A 21,295-nucleotide genomic window follows, 5' to 3' on the forward strand; every position below is an offset into this window, starting at 1 on the left:
CACTAAAGGCCTCCTTTCCCTAAACAACCATAAGTCAACCAAATAAACCGTTCAGTTTTTAAACTATTAGTTATATATAGAATACTATAGGAGGACTGCTGAAAATTGCCTTCACTCACTGTAGAAACCAAAGCATAGATCTCTCTGCTCGTGGAGTTCTATAAGGAAATATTGGAGATTCATCAGGGAATGAACAAATGTCACCAATTCACAACCAAAATAATGGGCAGAAAAAACCTAAATCCCCCATGTATGAAATATTACAACTTTTAAATTCCCTAGTAGTGTATATCTTAAAAGGACAGAATAAAGTACAAATCAGGAATTGTTCTTGGAGGAATATTCCTAGATCATATTGTCAGGAAACAGATAATATGTCATTTCTCCTTAGCTCTGAGGGAGAGTAGAAGTGTCTAGAGAATATGCAATGAGCAAGTTACCTGCTGCTGTCTTTTACAAATCTTAAACAGAAACCAAAAGCAGTTTGGTTGGTTTTTCTTAATAAGGCACATGCATCTCCAGAGAACACATCCTCACCAGGCAAAAGCTGCCTCAAAATGTCTTTTCATGCCTTCCCAGCTGGGACCGGGGTTTTGCTCTCTCCTTTAAAGGCAAAGGGCTCTGCTACACAACTGGGGAAAAGGGCAGAATTACATTTGAAGGAATTAGTTTAGGTGTCAATATGCTTCTCTGAACTGTAAATACATAAGCAATTGTGCAAATACTACTTAACTTGTAAAAAACACCACTGACCTCAGCCCAGTACAGAAAGATGCTGTGGTAAAACAGGCTTTTCCACCCCTACAAAGTAGGAGCAAGTTGGGAGAAGAGACAAGAACACAAACAAGGAAGTATAAGAGCAGAACTAGAGTTGTGACTGCGGCCAGAATCATTCCCTGAAGAATTCAGAGCCGCACAGATGCTGAGGTTCACCAAGATGCTACTCCTGTGGCCATCCCTGAGGACTACTGTGCCTGAGATTTCTAGTGTCCCACCCCACAACTATTTTTCTATAATAATACAAGTCTTTTCTGCATACGAATGCCAGGTTAAAGACTACGCTTCTCCGTTTTCCTTAAAGTTAGGCGTGACATGTGACCAGGTACTAGCCAACGGGAAGTATGAATAGAAAGAAGTGGCTTGTGCAACTTTCTGGTCACATCCTTAAAAAATAAGACACATGAAGTTCTACTGTTCTTTCTTTCTTTCTTCCCCCTTGCTGGAAATCAGACATAGTGAAGGCGCATGCTAAGAATGGAAGAGCTGCTGAAGGTGCTCAGAAGCTGCTTGGTCCTCACACCATGGATCCACTGTGTGAGTCCTTACACTCACTCGGCAGCCAAACCAATATCCTAAAATTCACAACACCAATTGCTACTGGGATCATTTATTCACCATCCTCTGTCCCATTGGAGTGATGATTATTTCTGCCCCAGAGGTTGCCCAGTGCCCTCATTAAGCATGGATGATCCCCCACTTAACAATCCGCCACAATGGCAATCTCACCCCACAATTACTACCAAGAATGTGGGGTTAACACAGACAACTTGCAAGGTCATGGTAGTTTGAATCAAGAGCCCTGTCCTAATCAAAGTGGGGCCATGATGAACCAGTTTCAAATCACCCACAGAACCTGGGCAGCAGGGCTATAATACCTCTGATGACAGCTCAATAGCCTTTTTCCTCCAGCTAGGAAATTTGAGGGGTGAGCCTGAGCAGGGTCACCTAAATAGATTGCACCTGCCAAGACCGGGTGATGGAATAAATGAGTGCATGTGGAATGGAAATTAGGGGGCTAGACCTAAAATAAATTTAACAGATTGCCTCCTCTTTAAGTGCTCCTTTTAATCAGCTGATTTCATGAGACTTTGCTTTGCAGAGGAGGAGATGTGACTCATGAGCATGCTTGCCAGAGACAGATGCTTGTGGGTTTTGTTGTTTTTTGTTTTTTGTTTTTTTAAAATTCTATCAGACAGGGATCTGCAAGAAATTTAGATGAAGAGAAAGGCCAATGATAAACATGATTTGAATCAAAGCAGATTTGGGGGTAAGATATACAAAATTTTTATAGACTCACAGTTCCTAAAACTATGTTCAAAGACATAAAAATAAAAGGCGAATCAGAGTTTTACAAATAAAGGACCTTAGAGATCACCTAGTTCAACTCCGTTTTCCCAAATAAACACTTAACATAGTATATAACACACAGTTGGCTATCAAATATATTTTTTCTAGTTGTTGAGTAAATGATTGCCTTACTAGAAAATAAGAGAGAACAGTGATTCATCCAAGATTACATAAGAAATAATCAGGTAAACTAAGATGTCTCAACACCAAGCTCAACACATTTTCTATGCTGCTTTCTCTCATTATGTAGCATAGTCCTTTTCATTTTTTAAATTAACCCCAAATTCCATGCACACACTTTCCTTTTCCTGGCGTCTCTATCAGTTAGGATAATTCTAGCTGTAGGTAACAGAAAACTTAGCAAAAGTAGCTTAAGTTAGAAGAGTATTTTACTTTACAGAAACCCAGAGGTGAGTTGTCCCAGGGTTGATGCTGATGGCTCAGCATCATCAATGACCTAAGAATTTTCCATCTTTCTACTTTCCCATGTTCATGTGTTGCCTTCATTTAGGGCCCTATTTTCTCATGGTTGCCAAATAGTTGTAGCATTTCTTTTTATCTTCTATGAAAGCATTCAAGCCAAAAAAAAAAAGGGACAAGGGTAAAAATGTCTTCCTTTTCACACCACTCTATTAATAAAAAGAAAAATTGTTCCCCAGGGTGCCTGGGTGACTCAGTCGATTGATTAAGTCATGCTCCCAGGGTCCTGGGATCGAGCACCGCATTGGGTTTCCTGCTCAGAGGAGAACCTGCTTCTCCCTCTCCCTCTGCAGCTTGCCCTGCCTGTGTGCTCTCTCTCTGTCAAATAAATAAAGAAAATCTCTAAACAAAAGAAAAAAGAAAAATGATTCCCCAAACCTTCAACATACTTCCCTTTATGTCTCACTACCAGAAATAGATCACATGCTCACCAATCACTGGCATAAAGATGTGAGATAGAGATAACTGGCTTAGGCCAATCATGATTCACCTATGGGAGCTGGGCACATTCTATCCCAAACAAATATATTCACAAGGAAGAAGAGTAAGTGGCTACCTCAAGACATCTATGATATTTTGCCACATCCACAGATTGCCTTGGCAGGTCTACTCAAGACTAAGCCCGAAGGTATTATATCCCACCAATGTTAGATATAGGAGTATAAATTCAACTCAACAAACATTTGTCAATCACTTTCCATTTACCAGTCTCCATGCAGACCCTGCAACTAAAGCAACAAATAGAACTGTTACTTTTCTTACCTTCAGGGAGCCCACTGAAGAATGGCAGATGAAGACCACTAAATAGGCTATTACAATCCAATATGATGTGTGTTCTCATGGGGAAAGTGCCCACATATATGGAATAATAAAGAAAACATAACTAGTCCACATACGGATGGTCAGGGAAGGCTTCCAAGAGCAGGTGTCATCAACAGAATAAGTAAAAGCTAGCATGGAGATGTTATGGGACAATCAGAGTGTGTTCCAGATAGAAGTTTCAGAATAAGCCAGGTGCAAGAGACAAATGAGAATATGATGAATCTGGAGGCTGGAGGGAAAAAAAATTCAGTATGACTAAACCACTGAACATAAGGCAGAGAGATCAACTGAGACTAAAGAGGTAAGAGTTGGTATTCGAATTAGCCTATTTCAAGTTTTTGCCAGTTTGCTAAAGGATTTGCCATGACAGCTGTAGGTGGAGTCACAGGTGTAAAAACAACTAAAAGGCAGCAAGCACAGAGGCGACCTCCCCAGAGGAAATGGATCACAACACTGCTACTTGGTGACTCGCAATTCCCTTTGCCAATTTTCCATCTATTGAGGCTATTACAGACCAGGCTGAAAATAATGTACCAGTTCAGAGTGTCAACAGCTCTCCAGCAGAAGGACTAGTGTAGGTAATGAGTGTGCTTTGACAGCCCAAGGTCAGATATTTAACAATATTCCAGAGTTTAAGTATGATACACTAAGCGCTGTTTTAGCTCCTAACTTGAAAGGCTCACAGCTGCTAATATTTACAGAAATAGGAAGCAATTACAGTTCGCTGCCACAGGAGGAACTTAAATAATTTAAGACTCATAATGCCTCTGATTCTTTTCAAGCCATCTCTTCTCCAGAACCAGCTGCTTCTAGCACTCAGAAAGACCTCTGTTCAGAAGGCAGAGTCGTCCTGATGCACAGCACTGCTTTTGCTTGCCCAAAAACTCAAGCACACAGCTTTTTGGCATCCACAACATTTCTCCCACATTTGTACTTCATCTCTGGAAAGGGCCCCCTTTCTCACCAGCAATGAAACTCCACAGCCATCTGCCTGGGCTAATCTGGGTAAACTGGCATGATCAGAGAGAACCATAATGTAATTTCACAAATTAAACTAATTTATTTCAGTAGCCATTTTCATGACTTGGATGTGGTAGGACAAGAATAGAGAAGAAAGGGGAATGGGGGAGAAATTGAACACGTTCAATGCCAAACAGAAGAAAGTCAAATTTCAAGTGCCTAAAGTTAACATGTGAACTACCCCCAAGAGTCTCTTCTTCTGATTCCATTGTGAATTCAGCACTTTCCCCCAGGGGTCAACAAGCTGATGAGTGGCATAAGAAAATGCAGACAATTGTAAAATTTTTTTTAGTTGAAGTTTAGATTGAAGAGCTTCTGATATCAACCTCTCGAATGATCTTTGCAAGAATTAGAGAATACAGAGGTGTCTGCTCCCATTATAAAGTTCTAAAATATGACCAAGAACATTGGGTTCCACAATCTTACATTTAACATCACAGATTTTCTTGGAAGGACATCAGGCTAGAAGGGAAGGAACATATTTTCTGGCGCCCAATATATTAGCTTTTAAATCTCAGCTCTACCCATTTGTGGCTCCCATCTCTGGCTGGTTAGTCCATGTTTCTGAGCCTCAGTTTCTGCATCTGCAACATGGAGATGATCTTATAAATAAGTATTAATCAGAATTAAATTATGGTAAATGAAATAACTTGGACAAAGAACCTAATGGTGTCTAGGCTATAGAAAGCATCCAATGAAGCCTGGCGCTATCCCTTCTCTCCCAATACCTGCTCTTCCATTTCTCTCATCAGGATAATATATATACCTTTCCAGTGTCTGTAGTGTTTAGGAGAAATGCTAATCAGTTCCTCCTGTCTGTTCCTTGAAAAATACAATAAAGAAACACTTTTTTTAATGTGTTGAATTGTGTTCCCCACAAAATTCGTGTGTTAAAGTCTCCACCTCAGTACCTCACGATGTGTCCTTATTTGGAAGTAGAGTTGTTAAAAATGTAATTAGTTAATTTAAGGTCATTCTAGAATAGGGTAGGCCCCTAATCAATACACCTGGTATCCTTTTTTTTTTAAAGATTTATTTATTTATTATTTGTTTGTTTGGTTGGTTGGTGGGGGAGGGGCAGAGGGAGAGAGAATCCTGAAGCAGTCTCCCTGCTGAGCATGGAGTCCCACGGGGCTTGATCTCAGGACTCTGAGATCATGACCTGAGCCAAAATCAAGACAGTACCCCCATCCGGTATCCATATAAAGAGAACACCATGTGGAGAGACAGGCAGGCCCCCAAGGAGAACATCATGTGAAGCTGTAGGCAGAGATCTCAGTGATGCAGCAAAAGCCAAGAAATACCAAAGATTGCCAGCAACCCACCAGAAGCTAGGAGAAAGGCATGGAATAGATCCTTCCTCATGGCCCTCAGAAGGAATCAACCCTCCTGACATAGGTTTCTAACCTCTAGAACTGTGAGATAATGAGTTTCTGTCATTTAAGCTGCCCAGTTGGTGGTACTTTGTTATAACAGCCCTAGTACTAATACAGACCCACTGCTAAAGTTATTTTCTGTCAATGTACACATTAATAGCTTTCACCACCACAACATTTTTTATAGGTTGTCAATGACTTTAGGTCTTTTGGGTAAACATTCAGTTATATACTGTGTAAATAACATGGCTGACTTGGACAATTCTGGCTGGCTGAGAACACAGAGGTCCTTAATACATTGCCTCCTTAGTCCTAAAGCACTTTGAATAAGAGGATTCATTGGCTCCGTCTACCTGTTTTTCTTTCCCCTAGATGTCAAGCTCTTTGAAAGCAGTGAAACTGTGTCTCATTCACCTTCATATCCCCAGCAGAGAGATGTGGAAGAGGCATAACATTCGTTGAACACCTTACTTTTTCCTAAGTACTTAAAACAGTTCCACAAACTGATCTGAGCGACTGCCATGTGCCAGACCACTTCCTCAAACCCGGAGAGAAAGGCATCAATGTCCCCATCTTATAAAAGAAGAAATTCAGTTCAGAAAATTAAGATTAGGGCACCTGGGTGGCACAGTCAGTTAAGCCTTTGACTCTTGGTTTCGGCTCAGGTTGTGATCTCAGGGTCATGAGACTGAGTCTCGCATCAGGCTCCGCGCTAAGCACAGAGTTCGCTAAAGTTTCTCTCTCCCTCTCCTCCTCCCAGCCTTGTGTGTTCTCTCTCTCTCTAAAATAAATAAATAAATTGAAAGAAAGAGAGAGAGAGAGAGAGAGAGAGAAAGAAAGAAAGAAAGAAAGAAAGAAAGAAAGAAAAAGAAAGAAAGAAAATTAAGATCAAAAAATAGAAAAGAAAATTAAGATGAAAATGGCAAAACCTTTTTTTCTTTTTTATTGTATTTTGTAACATGATTTCAAGAAATCCAAAATATGAATCTAATGTACATGCTATCTTGGAGCTTGGACTCAGAGAAGGCAAGAAAGAATGAGAAAAATTGTCATCTCCCCAATAAGTTTATTGTTGTCATCTCCCCAATAAATTCCCATAAATAAACCATACATTGTAAATAAACCACAGTGAGGACCCAGTGCTGACCCTGAGCAAATGTGAGTAAAATCTAAACTACAGTTACTTCTTAGAAGAAAAGTCTGACCCAGAAAGACTCAACCCCCTTCTAAATTATTTAACATCTATTAATTGTATCCTGTGAACTAAAATATTAAATTAAAATGATGCCCTACCTTTTCCTCTTTAACATATGAGAGTGTAGCAGATAACTATGCTAAAACCAAATAGCTGGATCAAATTCATATGTATACGTAGATCAAATCCAGATAGATGATAGGAAGATAGATCGAATCTATATACGAATGCAGATATTATGGGAAAATATTAAATCCCTTCAAAAATCTGAATACTTTCTCTCAAAACAGTGTATTAAGGGAAAGTATTTTTCTCTACCTTTGACAGGTTTCTGGCAAGATTTTTTTCACTTTTTTTGGAAGTTTGGTGTTGTGATATTTTCCTCTCAAGACACATACACAACAAACATATTCGCTGTAAGAAATAAGGAGCAACCCTGAATATCACAACTACTTGCATCCCCACCCCCTACTAATTTTCTGATCCATAAAGATCCAAACTTTTCTGATAACTTGGGACCAATCTGGACCCATGAGTGCTTGATGGCTATGGTGTAAATATTTGTATCCTTCCCCCCAAATTCATATGTTGAAATCTTAACCCCCTACGATGATATTGGGAGGTGAGGCTTTCGGAGGTGCTTAAATCATGAGGGTGGAGAACCCATGAATAGGATTAATGCCTTATAAAATAGGCTCCAGAGAGATCCCTGACCCCTTCTACCATGTGAGAACACAGCAAGAAGGCACTGGCTATAAACCAGGAAGGGGACTCTCACCAGAATATACCCATGTTGGTGTTTGGATCTTGAACTTTCCAGCCTCCAGGACTTTGAAAACCAAATTTCTGTTGTTTATAAGTTACCCAGTCTGTGTTACTTTGTGATAGCAGCCCAAATGAACTAAAACACTGACAAACCTTGACAAATGCCCTCTGAGTTTGACATTTCTTTTGCTCATTTCCCTGACTATTAGTTGGTTTTCAACTCTTTCAAGCTCCTTTTTTAAGGTATTATTCCATGAAGAGGGACAAAGAACCAACTTGACAGGATCCCACAGAAACTTTAAAAAGTCCCTCCGTATCAGGCCCTTGAACCAAATCAAACACTTGCGCTCTTGCCTGCAGCTTTGCAAATCCATTCTCAAGGAACTCAAAGAAAATCTCAACTCTGAACATTCATAGAGAATTGTTGCTAAATTAGCACCAAACTAGATGTTTAATGATTAACTACATGGCCCTTGATAAAATATTCAATCACCGGATCAACCTGGCAGTTATGCCTCGTTTTAGAACACCTCTCAGAAGGGTTGGCAAAGCATAACCAATTTTAGAAACTATCTCCTTCTCTATGGGAAAACACATGTAAGCAATGAAATTCAATATTTATGCTGGGTTCTTTTTCAAAGCAACTATGAGCTTCTTGAGGAACCCTGTATTTTTTTTTTATCCTAAACACCCGTCACAAGGTTTGGCACACCATAGGCTTCCAACAGATGTTGGACAAGACTGACTGACAGAGAAGGTACTGAGATAAGACTAAGGCTAACATCACAGGTGAGCAAAAGTCATCACAAGTATATCTGTTTGCATATCAATTCCCAAAGCTAGTAGAGGTGTTGTTAATGCTTGCCTTGAATAATAAGGCTCTAAGAATATGAAAGTAGTGACTTACCAAGCCCAATTCCTTCATGCCAAGATGTAAGGACCTCAATCATTGCTGCAAAACACAAGCACAGTTTAATTTAAAGCAACAACTATAGGAAACTTAAAGCTTAAGCATGTCAACGGAACAATTCACTTCTTTATTTGAAACATACAACATATTTTAATTATTTGCTAATCACTCAATCCTCTCACATATTAGAAGCTTTTGAGTTATGCCAGCATCATCAATAATGCCTGTGCTTTTAAACTTTTCTAAATATGAAAAAATTACACGTGTCCTAGTACAGGGAGGAATGACAGAAAGTCCTTGTGACCTGGATTATCTCTCTGTTCTCTGATACTTTTTCTTCCATATCTTTTCATTCAAGATCATATACAACTTTGTTCAAAAATGGGAGTCTATATACTGTTTTATAGTTTTTTTCGCCTTTCTTTGTCTTTCTCTAATGCCTGTGGTTTTTAAAATCAGATTAAAATATTAAGTGATTAGCTAGCAAACATATACTGACAACCACATACTACTTATTTTTCATAAGTAAGGAACAATTGCATGATTTGTACATTTCAACATCCCAGTCAAGCTGAGACAATGTAAGTAGAGACCAATCTCTGTTAGGAAATATATCAAAACCTAAAAGTCAGGTATTATACCAGAGCTCAAGAGATTGTCAACAAAATGTTGAAATTTCTAATATAGGCTGACCCTGGGTGACTCTGATTAACCCAAACCTTTCGCTTACAAGATAAGGAAGAATCTCTATTACCATATCAGCTCAACCAGTTGGGATGTTGACTATCTGACATCAGGGCTAAGAGTGGGGGGAGGAATGAAAGAAAACACTACACATTCAGACACTGTTGTATATCACCAGCAGATTCCCAGACATACTACGGCATACAAGCCCATCAATTATATAAACTCCCAGCAAGTTCAAATAAAACAATAAACAAAGAAAAGGTCATCATATAACAGCAAAGCAAGTCAGGGAAAACAACCACCAGTGTCAGCCAATGCTTGATCCAATCTAAGGCAGAAAATATCAGGAGAGGCGAAGAGTGCTTACTGGCTTTAAATCTTCAAATGGTGCATTTCCTCTGATAGGTGCAGTGTCTAGAAAGACAGTAATCAAAAGTAGTAACCCAGTGGCCCTTTCAACCATGGCTCTTCCTCCCCAAAATGGGTTGTCAATCCTATATGTGAGCTCAGAAGCCTGGAGTTCGTGTTATGGTTTGTGAAACATTAGAATGGGCTCCTAAAATACACACAAAATGTAAATCTGTGATTTACAAATTCTCCATGAGGCCCTCTTTTAGGAAAAAGCAATTTGATCGAAAGCTCAGACCCAGGGGTGCCTGGGTGGCTCAGTCGTTAAGTGTCTGCCTTCGGCTCAGGTCATGATCCCGGGGTCCTGGGTTCGAGCCCTGCATCGGGCTCTCTGCTCAGCAGGAAGCCTGCTTCTCCCTCTCCCACTCCCTCTGCTTGTGTTCTTGCTCTTGCTGTGTCTCTCTCTCTCTCTCTGTCAAATAAATAAATAAAATCTTTAAAATAAATAAATAAAGCTCACATCCAGAATGAGTCTCTATCTCAGGTGACATGGCCTGTCTGAAACCCAGGTAAATGATCAAGGCATTTGCAGATTTCAGTTCCAGGTATGAGTCTAACCTCTTTATTAGAAGAGCTTTGACTAGAAAGAAGCAAGGCTTTAAAAGTTGAAGTTATCATATCTTTAAATATTGAGATAAATAATGTATGCTATTAAAATGTTTTTAAGTTGAGGTTGTCAAACTGCTGCTACTAACATATTTTGAGGGCTTTAACTCATATCCCTGAAACCTAGACTTTTGCCTAATTTCCCATGTATACCTTAGTGATAAAAAGTGATGGGATCATCTCATTCCCCTATTTAAAATCTTTCAGTGACACCAAGTCCAAACTTACCATGCACAAATAGGTCCTTCTGATCTGGGCAACGCTCCCCAACAACCCTCAATACACAGGCACATTCAGCCATATGCTGCTACTTACAAATCCCCAATATTGTTTCTCACCTCTTTGACTTGGTCCATGCTGCTCACTTGGCCAGGTAAAAACCTTCCGAAGTCCCCAGACTTCCCTCTACCTCAGCCCGACCTCTTCTGGGCAAACCCTTACTCAGCACCGCTTCGGTAAAACAGAACCACAAAACGGGACTAGCTTTGGAGCTAGCCAACTTGGATTTGCATCTGGCTTCTACTATGCAGTGGTTATTTAACTCTCTGTGCCTTTGTTTCCTCATCACCAAGATGTGAAAAGGAATAATACCTAGAGATTTGGGGAGGTTTAAATGAAGTGAGACTTTAATCAGGTTGCTTTCCAGAACATACTAAGTGTTCAAAACTATTAGCTATTATCACCATGATCACTATCCTTTAAGATTCCCATTAAAGCTCTTTTTTTTTTTTTGGTAAAAACCCTTTGCCAAACACAACCTCTCCTCACAAACATAAAATTACTTGCTTTTTTTGTTTCATCCACGAAACCTGAACATGCAGTAGTCTGCCCTTATCTGTGGGGGCTACATTCCAAGACCTCCAGAGGATGCCTGAAACAACAGATGGTACCAAACCTTATTATATATACTACTTTTTTTTCTGATACATACATAATTATGATAAAGTTTAATTTATAAATTATGCATAGTAAGAGATTAGCAACAATAACTTATAAAAAATAGGACAATTATAACAATATACTATAATAAAAGTTATGTGAATATGGTGCCTCTCTCAAAGTACCCATTGTGCTGTAACTCACCCTTCTTCTTGTGATGATGGGAGATGATAAAGTGCTTGTGTGATGAGATGAAGTACGGTGAATGACGTAGGCATTGTGATGTAGTGTTCGTCTATGATATGTCAGAAGAATCATCTGCTTCCAGACCATGGCTGAGCCACAGGGAACTGAAACCCTGTAAGCAAAACCATGGATGGGGGGCGGGAGGGGCACTACCTCTAATGTAGCTCTCAGACTGGATCAAAAGTGTGGGTTTTTTGCATATCTGTTCCCTCCCTGAAAGCTTCTCAAGAACAGGAACCACATCTCATTAATCTTGTATTCTCAGCACCCAGCAGTGCCTGACACACGGGAGATACAAAAATAAATATTAGCTGAATGAATCAATAATTGAATGAGTTCCTAAAAAACCAAGTGGAAACCAAATACCAATCAATCAAATCACGTTTAACTGCACTAAGGAAATCTGATATTCAGAGAAATAAGAAAACTTCAAGGACCAGTAAAATAATGGAAAGCACATGGATTTAGGAGCCAGGCCTACCTGAACTGGAATCCCAACGGCTCCTCCTACAGGCTTTATGACACAGGCCAAGTTATTTAACCTCTGGGAGCCTCTGCTTCCACATCTTTAAGAAAATAACATCACGGGGCACCTGGCTGGCTCAGTCGGAGGACTGTGGGACTCTTGATCTTGGGGTTGTGAGTTTGAGCCCCATTTGGGTGTAGAGATTGCTTGAATAAATAAATAAACTTAAAAAAAAAGACAACCACATCTACTCATTAGGTAAACAATAAATAAGAAGACATAAAACAAAGTAGCAGGGCCTATAAGCAAGGGTTCATTAATTTATTATTTTCCATGATCTTTTATGAAGAACTATTTTTGTAAATGTAATTATTATTCCATTAATCTTTGTGTTAAATGTGTATCTGCTAAAATGGATCACACGACTATACCATCATAGGAGTCAAGTTTTTGTTTTCTTGTTCTGTATTATGTTCTTAAATACCTGGACATACATACTCCATCTGCTGTCTACCAGGGGACCAAATTCATGTATGCGTATACTATGGGCAAGTGTTCTTTGTTTTATGTCAATTGCTGTATTTGGCTTCTGCTCAAACCATTATTTTTAACCTCAGAATTTAAAGGGTACATTAGTAGTCTTTATCTGAGTTTCCAGGAACACAGGTTTTGTTAGACACAGACCTGAGAGTTCTAACAAATATATTCTTTAACATTGCATTACAAATGAATTCACCAGCTCCATATATCTAGGGGAGAGAGAGCTGCAAAAAGAGAAGACAGAGCTAAAGGAAATGCACCAGACAAATCTTAACTCTTTTGTTCATTTGACTAGGTCTGACCATGATGATATAAACCCTCCACAGTCATTCAGCTTAAAAAAAAAAAAAAAAGATTGACCATTTTTCCTACCAATCAACCTAGAGAATTTACATATAAATGTCAAGATTACCAGATAATCTTATTTATTCCTATAGAAAGAGCATAAATTACTCATGAATTCCAACCAAGTGCACAGGTTTGGTGAGAAAGTTAAAAAAAAAACAGGGTGTGGTAGGGAATAACAGAGTTTCTGATTTCACAAGTCCAGAGCAGCATTCCCAGTTTATCCCTAAGTATTCTTATCTTTCATTGTTGGCACAAGAACAAAGGGTATCAATGTTACTATTCATAAGCAGAGAAATTGTATTAAAACCACCCCAAATCTTGAGACCTACTGGACAGACCTGAATCACATATAGATATCAATCTGTTCTTTTAACCCCTAAAACCAAATTTTAATAGAACTGCAGGGGTAGCGGAATGGGAAACTGCTACGCTGAGAATGGACAGAGAGTGTCCTCTACCTTGTGATGTCATGTAGCAGCATCCATTGTGTCCATAACAGATGCAGATGTCATTAAAATTAGAAAACACACAATCCTCTGTCAGCTTCCTCCAAACTTAAAAATTCATGATTACTAAGAATGAACAGCCTATCTTTACTACATTCCAAATCATGAGGGGACCAAGAAACACACAGGCTAAGATCTGTATTTGGCTCATGGGAGGCACAAAAAAGAGGAAAAGCAACTTTGTAAAAGTATCTAAAACTACAGTAGTGTGGCTATTAACAAACGCCCCCAAAATAGAACTTAGGTCCAAAGAAATGCAAATTTATTTAAAGCATAAGCCACAAAATAAGAGAGTTGGCATGTCAACACTACGTACTGAAATTTAATCAAACTAAAAAGAACAGTTGATCTGTCTTCAAGAGAAAGGGAGGGGGTAGTGTGTAATATCTTTAATATATGGATGGCTGGGTAGAGTAAATGACTGTCGTACAGAAGGTTTATCTGTAAACAATGCAGTGAGTCTGGGGGTTTTAACCACAATAAATAGCTGGTTTCAATCAGCTGCAGCTAGCAGGAAATCCATGGCCCATAGGAGCAATTACCCATCTCTTGACTGAAGCACGGGGCAATTACAAGCTACCGAAGTACGCTCACAGTACTGGAGCACTTGACTGTGGTGCTAATGGAACCGGGACAAGAAAGAGTGGTGTGTGGCTACACGTCTCAGCTTCAGCCCCTCGCCAAACCTTTCATACTTCTCTTATCGCACAACACGGCAGCAGAGACAGAGAAACTGTGGTCTGCAAAAGCAATATCATCTACACCCAAAACACAGACATCAGGGTTTTCTCTGCCCTGCATCCCTTATAAGCCCCTCAATTTATTACACTCATCCTAACTTTTCAAAATATATCACGCCTTCATCTGTGGTTTTGTAGATGACGCCTTACCTGAGTCTCCTAGTCAGCATTTGGTGCTCATTATCGACTAGATCAGTTAGCCAAATTAGGACTTTTTATCTTAAGGAAGTGAAGAGGAACCTGTCAGGGAAATACATGGGAAAATAATTACTCTTTTATTTCACCATGAAAAATACATCAACTAGGCATCCTTAGAGAAGTAACCTCTGTAAGATTAGAGAAAGAAAAATAAAAAGATAGTAAGTGGTCTATCAAGTTAACCTTCCAGTCTCATTACATTTATTTCTAACAGGTAACATTTACCGAAGACCTAATGTGCCAAGCATTGTATCATGTGCTTTAAATGCACTGTCACATTTAAACCTCAAAGTAACCCAAGGTGAATACTATGATCATCCTCACTTAAAGAATGAGACAGTGGAGACTCAGTTTGAGTAATTTCCTCAAGACATCCCACTTAAACACAATGTGGATTCAGGACTTGAATCTGGTCTGTAGCAGTGCAAACATAGCTCTTAAATATCCTATCATCCCACCCCTAATGCTGGCTGACTCGGGGAGAGAAGGTGAATAATTGGCAAAGCCACTCTACTCGGCTCCCAAGATAGACATTAACAATGAATCCCAACATCCTTTCCCACTGGGTGTAGACAAGACCACAGATTCTCTCTCATCACAGTATTTCAGAAAGCCAATTCAGTTTGATGCCAACTCCATGTCAGAATTCCTCAGCATAGCAGCCTTGGCACAGTGCTTGAGCCATCGGGAGGCATTCAATAAATGTTAGATTTTAAGAGATTGTTGTGTAAAAGGAATATAGACACTTCTTTTCACCCCAAACAGAGTAGTATTTAACTTCTGGCTCCACCATTTACTAATTACATGATTCAAGAAACTTATCTAACTATTAATCTTACTTTCCTCAGAGTAAGATAGGGTCAGACCAACCTACTTTGCCAAGCCGAAGAAGGGTAAAGTGAGATGGTCTCTGGAGTTAGGAGGCACTACTCCCTCAGGAATACCAGGCCACTCGATAATCATCATTAGTTTCGCATGCACCTGCTGGCATCCCCAAAGCCTGAAATAGATCAGAGCCATGCTCCTCAGAAGGAAAAGTGGGATCCCAAGTAACTGAGTATAGTGGGAATCCTGGAAATGGGACTCAGGACCAAACAGAACCTATATCCCAGGAAGGACAGATAACATGAAATAACAAATTAAGAATAGTTAAAAAAAAAAAAAAGACATATGAGGTCCTGAATTGATATAAAGAAGCAAAAAAGACCACCCCTCAGGAATGAGTGATGGGTTAAGATACCTATATTTTAACAGGGCAAGTGACCAAGAGAAAGAAAATCCAAGGAAAATAATCAGTCTCTTGTTTCTATGTCTTGGACCCAACTAGTAAAATTGAATCTTTGTCCTCATCCATTGGGAAATTCCTAAGGAACCATAATAATATATAGTATAAATAATAATAAATAAATAACATGGCACATACACAGTGGCATTAATTGATCCTCCCCAGAATACTGGTGACTGTTTCTTACTGCGAAATGGGATACAGGACCAACCACACACAATATGGAGCATCAAGCACAATGCTTGACTCATAGTAAGTGCTCAATGCATGGTAATTCTCATCCTTGTTTTCCCTAAGAAAGAAGAAAACTGGGCTTAGCTTTACCTCTCCAATGTAACTTAGGTTCCTGCCTATATAGAAATGTACCACTTCCGGGGAAGTAGCAAGATGGCGAAGGAGTAGGAGACTTAAATTTTGTCTGGTCCCAGGAATTCAGCTAGATGGGGATCAAACCATTCTGAACACCTACGAACTCAACAGATCAAAGAACTGAACAGAAAAGTGACCACTTACTGGAAGGTAGGACGTGCGGAGAAGTGAATCCGAGGTGATATTCGGGAGGATAGACGGCGGGGGAGGGGGCCTCTGTCAGCCGCTACTGGCAAGTGATAGAGCCGCGGAGCACAAAATCGGAACTTTTAGAAGTCGGCTCCGCTGAGGGACGTTGCTCCAGTGGCTAAGCAGGGGGTGGAACCCTCGCTGGGACAGTTTGGTCTCAGGACCCTCGGGGTCACAGAAAGACTAGGGGTGCCTGAGTGCGGCAGAGTTCCCACTCAAAATCCAGGAGGCACAGAGAACCCCGCTCAAAATCAATAAAAATAGGTCAACACCCCAACATCTAATAGTAAAACTTATGAGTCTCAGAGATAAAGAGAAAATCCTGAAAGCAACTCAAGATAAGAGATCTGTAACCTACAATGGTAGAAACATTAGATTGGCAACAGACGTCTCCACAGAGACCTGGCAGGCCGGAAAGGACTGGCATGATATATTCAGAGCACTAAATGAGAAAAATATGCAGCCAAGAATACTATATCCAGCTAGGCTGTCATTGAAATAGAAGGAGCGATAAAAAGCTTCCAGGACAAACAAAAACTAAAGGAATTTGCAAACACAAAACCAGCCCTACAAGAAATATTGAAAGGGGTCCTCTAAGCAGAGAGAGAGCCTAAAAGTAACATAGACCGGAAAGGAACACAGACAATATACAGTAACAGTCACCTTACAGATAATACAATGGCACTAAATTCATATCTTTCAATAGTTACCCTGAATGTAAATGGGCTAAATGCCCCAATCTAAAGACACAGGTATCAGATTGGATAAAAAAACAAGACCCATAGATATGCTGTCTGCAAGAGACTCATTTTGGACCCAAAGACACCCCCAGATTGAAAGTGAGGGGATGGAAAGCCATTTACCATGCTAATGGACACCAAAAGAAAGCTAGGGTGGCAATCCTTATATCAGATAAATTAGATTTTAAACCAAAGATAATAAGAGATGAGGAAAGACACTATATTATACTTAAAGGGTCTATCCAAGAAGAAGATCTAACAACTGTAAATATCTATGCCCCTAACATGAGAGCAGCCAATTATATAAGCCAATTAATAACTAAAGCAAAGAAACACATCGACAACAATACAACAATAGTGGGGGACTTTAACACGCCCCTCAATAAAATGGACAGATCATCTAAGCAAAAGATCAACAGGGGAATAAAGAGTTTAAATGACACACTGGACCAAATGGACTTCACAGATATATTCAGAACATTCCATCCCAAAGCAACAGAATACACATTCTTCTCTAGTACCCATGGAACATTCTCCAGAATAGATCACATCCTAGGTCACAAATCAGGTCTCAACCAGTACCAAAAGATTGGAATCATTCGCTACATATCTTTGGACCACAATGCTTTGAAACTAGAACTCAATCACAAGAGGAAAGTCAGAAAGAATTCAAATACATGCAGGCTAAAGAGCATCCTACTAAGAATGAATGGGTCAACCAGGAAATTAAAGAAGAGTTAAAAAAATTCATGGAAACAAACGAAAATGGAAACTGTTCAAAATCTTTGGGATACAGCAAAGGCAGTCCTAAGAGGAAAGTATACAGCAATACAAACCTTTCTCAAGAAACAAGAAAGGTCTCAAATACACAACCTAACCCTACACCTAAAGGAGCTGGAGAAAGAACAGCAAGTAAAGCCTAAACCCAGCAGGAGAAGAGAAATAATAAAGATCAGAGCAGAAACCAACGAAATAGAAACCAAAAGAACAGTACAACAGATCAACGAAACTAGGAGCTGGTTCTGTGAAAGAATTAACAAGACTGATAAACCCCTGGCCAGACTTATCAAAAAGAAAAAAGAAATGACCCAAATAAAATCATGAATTAAAGAGGAGAGATCACAACCAACACCAAAGACATACAAACAATTATAAGAAGATATTATGAGCAACTCTATGCCAGCAAATTAGATAGTCTGGAAGAAATGGATGCATTCCTACAGATGTATAAACTACCAAAACTGAACCAGGAAGAAATAGAAAACCTGAACAGACCTATAACCACTAAGAAAATTGAAGCAGTCATCAAAAATCTCCCAACAAACAAAAGCCCAGGGCCAGATGGCTTCCCAGGGAAATTCTACCAAACATTTCAAGAAGAATTAATACATATTCTTCTGAAACTGTTCCAAAAAATAGAAATGGAAGGAAAACTTCCAAACTCGTTTTATGAGGCCACCATTACCTTGATCCCCAAACCAGACAAAGACCCCATCAAAAAAGAGAATTACAGACCAATATCCTTGATGAATATGGATGTAAAAATTCTCACCAAAATACTAGCCAATAGGATCCAACACTATATTAAAAGGATTATTCACCACAACCAAGTGGGATTTATCCCTGGGCTGCAAGTTTGGTTCAACATCCACAAATCAATCAATGTGATACAATACATTAATAAAAAAAAGGACAAAAACCATATGAATCTCTCAATAGATGCAGAAAAGCATTTGACAAAGTACAGCATCCTTTCTTGATCAAAACTCTTCAGCGCGTAGGGTAGAGGGTACATACCTCAATATCATAAAAACTATCTATGAAAAACCCACAGCGAATATTATTCTCAATGGGGAAAAACTGAGAGTTTTCCCCCTAAGGTCAGGAACACGCAGGGATGTCCACTATCACCACTGCTCTTCAACATAGTACTAGAAGTCCTAGCCACAGCAATCAGACAACAAAAAGAAATAAAAGGCATCCAAATTGGCAAAGAAGAAGTCAAACTTTCACTCTTTGCAGATGATATGATACTTTATGTGGAAAACCCAAAAGACTCCACCCCAAAACTGCTAGAACTCATACAGGAATTCAGTAAAGTGGCAGGATATAAAATTAATGCACAGAAATCAGTGGCATTCCTATACACCAACAAGACAGAAGAAAGAGAAATTAAGGAGTTGATCCCATTTACAATTGCACCCAAAACCATAAGATACCTAGGAATAAATCTAACCAAAGAGACAAAGAATCTGTACTCAGAAAACTGTAAAATACTCATGAAAGAAATTGAGGAAGACACAAAGAAATGGAAAAACATTCCATGCTCATGGATTGGAAGAAAAAATATTGTGAAGATGTCAATGCTACCTAGAGCAATCTACACATTCAAAGCAATCCCTATCAAAATACCACCCACTTTTTTCAAAGAAATGGAGCAAATAATCCTAAAATATGTATGGAAACAGAAAAGACCCCGAAGAGCCAGAGGAATGTTGAAAAAGAAAAGCAAAGCTGGCGGCATCACAATTCCGGACTTCCAGCTCTATTACAAAGCTGTCATCATCAAGACAGTATGGTACTGGCACAAAAACAGACACATAGATCAACGGAACAGAATAGAGAGGCTAGAAATGGACCCTCAACTCTGTGGTCAACTAATCTTTGACAAAGCAGGAAAGAATGTCCAATGGAAAAAAGACAGTTTCTTCAACAAAGGTGTTGGGAAAATAGGACAGCCACATGCCGAAAAATGAAACTGGACCATTTCCTTACACCACACACAAAAATAGAGTCAAAATGTTTGAAAGACCTCAGTGTGAGACAGGAGTCCATCAAAATCCTAACAGAGAACACAGGCAGCAACCTCTTCGATCTCAGCTGCAGCAATTTCTTCCTAGAAACATCGCCAAAGGCAAGGGAAGCAAGGGCAAAAATGAACTATTGGGACCTCATCAAGATAAAAAGCTTTTGCACACAAAAGAAACAGTCAACAAAACCAAAAGACAACCAAAACAATGGGAGAAGATATTTGCAAATGACATATCAGATAAAAGGCTAGTATCCAAAATCTATAAAGAACTTCTTAAACTCAACACCCAAAGAACAAATAATCCAATCAAGAAATGGGCAGAAGACATGAACAGACATTTTTCCAAAGAAGACATCCAAATGGCCAACAGACACATGAAAAAGTGCTCAACATCGCTCGGCATCAGGGAAATCCAAATCAAAACCTCAGTGAGATACCACCTCACACCAGTCCAAATGGCTAAAATTAACAAGTCAGGAAATGACAGATGTTGGCGGGGATGCGAAGAAAGGGGAACCCTCCTACACTGTTGGTGGGAATGCAAGCTGGTGCAGCCACTCTGGAAAACAGTATGGAGGTTCCTCAAAAAGTTGAAAATAGAGCTACCCTATGACCCAGCAATTGTACTACTGGGTATTTACCCCAAAGATACAAATGTAGGGATCCAAAGGGGTACGTGCACCCCGATGTTTATAGCAGCAATGTCCACAATAGCCAAACTATGGAAAAAGCCAAGATGTCCATTGATAGATGAATGGATAAAGAAGATGTGGTATATATATACGATGGAATATTATGCAGCCATCAAAAGGAATGAAACCTTGCCATTTGCAATGACATGGATGGAATTGGAGGGTATTATGCTGAGCTAAATAAGTCAATCAAAGAAAGACATGTATCATATGACCTCACTGATATGAAGCATTCTTAATCTCAGGAAACAAACTGAGGGTTGCTGGAGTGGTGGGGGGTGGGAGGGATGGGGTGGTTGGGTGATAGACATTGGGGAGGGTATGTGCTATGGTGAGCACTGTGAATTGTGTAAGACTGTTGTATCACAGACCTGTAACTCTGAAACAAATAATACAGTATATGTTTAAAAAAAAAGGGGGGTAGCAGGAAGGGGAAAATGAAGGGGGAAAAATTGGAGGGGGAGACGAACCATGAGAGATGATGGACTCTGAGAAACAAACTGAGGGTTCTAGAGGGCGGGGTGGGGTGGGGGGATGGGTTAGCCTGGTGATGGCTATTAAAGAGGGCATGTACTGCATGGAGCACTGGGTGTTATACGCAAACAATGAATCATGGAACACTATATCAAAACCTAATGATGTAATGTATGGTGATTAACATAACATAATAAAAAAATACGTTAAAAAAAATGTACCACTTCCACACTGGCCCTCAAGAGCGAAGAAGCCTCAAGGCAGGTGGAAGGAACAGCTCACCTGATAGTTTCCCAGGAGTACCTAGTACTGCAACAGAGGCTTGGTGTTCCCTTCCCCTGTCTCTTTTTATTCATGTATTTCCTATTTTCTCAAGCAACTAGAAAAGCAGAGGTGTTCTATTAGACAAATCTTC

At 39.6% G+C, this 21,295-nt stretch overlaps 1 long non-coding RNA gene across 1 annotated transcript in view; it reads right to left on the bottom strand.

The window, feature by feature from the left end:
• Positions 1 to 11,183: 11,183 nt before the first annotated feature.
• Positions 11,184 to 21,295, bottom strand: part of LOC141371935 (uncharacterized) — a 34,523-nt gene continuing 24,411 nt past the window's right edge. Inside the window, exons 3-6 of the long non-coding RNA XR_012377288.1 lie at positions 14,272 to 14,361; positions 12,003 to 12,211; positions 11,480 to 11,633; positions 11,184 to 11,267 (exon numbers count right to left, since the gene is read on the bottom strand). This is a non-coding gene — a long non-coding RNA (uncharacterized lncRNA). The remainder of the gene's footprint in view (positions 11,268 to 11,479; positions 11,634 to 12,002; positions 12,212 to 14,271; positions 14,362 to 21,295) is intronic.

This window comes from Callorhinus ursinus, unplaced genomic scaffold (assembly GCF_003265705.2).
Source record: "Callorhinus ursinus isolate GAN/ISIS: 27379988/994484 unplaced genomic scaffold, GSC_fseal_2.0 scaffold3, whole genome shotgun sequence".
Taxonomy (NCBI): Eukaryota; Metazoa; Chordata; class Mammalia; order Carnivora; family Otariidae; genus Callorhinus; species Callorhinus ursinus.